Below are 3,614 nucleotides of genomic sequence, written 5' to 3'. Positions count from 1 at the left end.
GCAAAGTGTGGAATTTTCAACTGCCAAGCAAATTGGGGAAGTGACAAAACAATAGATAATTCCATGGCAATGATTATCTACGCACTCCAATTCAGTGGTCAATTGATTTCATTTTGAGTTTTACAAATCTATCTCAAAGCCTCAGCTACAGGATTAAACAGCTCAAGGGCTATGAAGTGAACATTTCCAAATATATTTCCACAGGTGCATTACAGATACAGTCAACCTAATAAAAACAACCACCACCATAAAAATGATTTGTCTACATCACCACCTTTCCACCCTAATTAGCACTTTGCTGCACCAAGTAAAAGAAATAGATAAAAATAATAAGGTCTGGAACTTGCCTGGTGGTGCAGTGGCTAAGAATCCGCCTGCCAATGCAGGGGACACAGGTTCGAGCCCTGGTCTCGGAAGATCCCACATGCCGCGGAGCAACTAAGCCCATGTGCCACAGCTACTGAGCCTGAGCTCTAGAGCCCACAAGCCACAACTACTGAAGCCCACGCGCCTAGAGCCCATGCTCCGCAACAAGAGAAGCCACCGCAATGAGAAGCCCGTGCACCGCAACGAAAAATAGTTGCCTCTCGCCGCAACTAGAGAAAGCCCACGCGCAGCAATGAAGGCCCAATGCAACCAAAAATAAATAAATAAATTTTAAAAATGTATTTAATAATAATAATAATAATAATAATAAGGTCTGATCTAGTTTCTGTTTTGAAAATATTTTCAGGGAAAACAAATGTTTGCAAACAAAATAAATGTATCTGCTTTGGATATTATGCCTACTTTGACATGTAGGTTCTATATCAAGAAAAAAAATATTTGGGGGAGGAACCAGTTTTTAGTAAACTAGCAAACAGATATGCTAGTCTTGGGAGGTTATGCTTTCCCAGGAGATGCTGTAGGACTTGAAAAGACTTCCAGGTACTTGGAGAGTGCCTCCTAGCTCTGTCTCCATCATATCAGGGGTCCTCACTCCCACCAGCCCTACTCCAACAAGCCCCCACCCTAACCAACCACTACTGTTCTCCAAGGACTGGACTATGTTTAATTCTACCTTTTCAACCCTTATTATTCTCCCCCCTTTAGCCACTCAAATTTATTGGTCCAGCTACATGGTACATTTTGCAGTTCCCCAAAGAGACCCCAAATTTTCTTCCTAGACCCTTGTCAGGGCTGCTTCCTCTGCCTAAAATGATCTTCCTGCACCCTCACTGCCTTACAACTCCTCCTTTATTGGCTAATTCTTTCTTATCCTTTAAGACTCAGCTGCATGCACCACCTTCCTGCCAGCTTTCAACCTCCAGTGGTCTGCTAGGTGTTCCCATCTCATTTTCATTTTGTCTACTGTACGCCAGGATCTGTGCCCAGTCAATGTTGATGGGATTAACAGAAGGAAGTTAGGAAGCTATTAGGAGGTAAGGAGATTGGTGAGGGTGGAAGGCAGGATGTTAAGAGGAAAGGGACGTGGAAAGGTAGACCAGATGTCATACAGAACATTAGAATGTACATTAAATTCAGTGAGAGGAAAACATGGTTCTTGCTAGCCATGTGTTTTCGATTCCATTGGAGTTGATGAAACAAATCCAAGTGAGACGACTAAAGCTACACATTACAGGGCAACATACATAACAGCAATGATAAAGAATAAATGGTGTAAATATAAAGTGAAGAAGCAATTAAAAAGGACTAAAATTAGTCACTTTCTGCTCATCCTGCCTCCTCTATGCCGTGCATGCCTTGTTTTAGGAAAAGTAAAACTTATGTAAAAGGTATGTGTCCCTTCTCCCTTTCCTTTACAAAAAATATATCCTCATCATGAAATACTATGGTATTTTGGATTTGCCTCAAAATAATTTGGCTTTGGGCAGGGAGAGAGTGGGATGTCTGTGGAACAAGCCTGGCCATGAGTTGACTGTTGTTGCGTCTGGGTGATGAATATGCTGAGGTTTATGAAACTTTTCTACTTTTGTATAAATTATTCATAATAAAAAATACAAAATAAATCTTCATCAGGATTATGAATTTTGCTCTGGTTAAGTAATATTCCAGGCTAAATTATATACTAACTGCTTGTTTATGCATGCCTTCAACAAAAGTTAATGTGTCGGATACTTGACAAGGCGTCACATATTTACTGTGATAAATGCAACTGTCCCTATGTTTCCTGCTTCCTCCTCAATGTGAATCCTGGTTGTCCTGAACCCTGACTTAGTTCAGGGATGATTTATTCTGTAGGAGATGGTAAGGGTTATTAATGGTCCCATGGCTGAAAAATGGGCAGAGCTTTCTCCTCTCCATGGATGCCACAGAGGGCCTCTTACATATTAAATATGTATCAAATATGGGGACACTTAGCATGTTATCTCCCTTAATTGGTTCCACTCACCTACTATCCCTAGAAAGGAAATTTAAGGCACAGAGGGGTCAAGCAACTTGTCCAATATCACATTGCTAGTAAGGAGCAAACTGAAGATTTGAACCCTATGGTGTCAAACTCCAAAGTCAATTCATTTAATCGTTAAGAACTGCCCAAGTCAGCCCTATAATGCTTCGGCTTCCACATCCATTTCATTTGTGCTCATACCTCCCCACTCTCGAATACTGGCTTCAGGGACAATGTTCTCACTCCCTTTCTCCCATTTTAGAGGTTAATTTCTTCTCTCTCTTGTATTCTTGATGCCTGGATTATCTTAGGCTAAATCTGATTCCTATTACTCCTCAGATGTAATTTTTCCCCACAGCTATATTATTTTTGGTTCCAGGGTTTTTGAAATTGCCAATTATGGGATGTGGTGATACGATGGCAAAGAAAAAAGAATAGGAGGCAGAGGCATCAGTGGCTGTCTTAAAAAATTACTGAAGACCTTTCCTTTTTCTAGAGACAGCGCATCAAAGAGATAGTGAAGGCTCATAACAGTAATAGCTAATATTTAGTAACTGCTCCATGGATTCAAATGCTGAGCACTTTATATCAGCTTTCATACTTAACTCTTAGAATAACCCAGTGGGGTAGGCACTATTACCTCCATTTTACAGATGAGGAACTGAGGCTAATAGAAATTAAGGACTTGCCTCAGGGCACACAGCTAGTGGGCAGCAGACAAGGGATTGGCACCAGGTCTGCTGTGTACTGCTGTGCAGGTGGGGCACCTCTTTCTAATGGGCACAAAGATGTCATACGGACTATCAGATGCCCTGTGTGAACCTGCCCAGCAGACTTGGGAGTCAGACCATTGACTCTTCATCTTGCTGCCAGGGAGCTCTCTTTCCCCGGAGCTCAGAGTCTACATTCCCGGGTGTGCTCTGGATTGTTACAGTGACATTTTGAGAAGGGAGAGATCCATGTGAATTCGTAAAGAAGCAGGATTCATGGGAGAAGTCAGCCCAAGCCACGCTTGAATGGATAAGCAGATTATTTTTAGGCAGAGGGAGAAGACAGGATTTCCTGGGTAAGAGAGGTGAGAGAAAGGCAAGGGAGTTAGGAAGGAGTGGACAGAGTGAGTGTGCAGCGAGGGGAGGGATCTGAGGATGGGGAAGGAGGCAGGGCTGAACTAGAGGCGCCTGGAAGGGGGCAGAGAAGTTGAGACTTGAAGCAGGAGGCACTCTGG

Source organism: Balaenoptera acutorostrata, chromosome 10, assembly GCF_949987535.1.
Source record: "Balaenoptera acutorostrata chromosome 10, mBalAcu1.1, whole genome shotgun sequence".
Classification (NCBI taxonomy): Eukaryota; Metazoa; Chordata; class Mammalia; order Artiodactyla; family Balaenopteridae; genus Balaenoptera; species Balaenoptera acutorostrata.
This window is presented reverse-complemented; position numbering follows the sequence as displayed.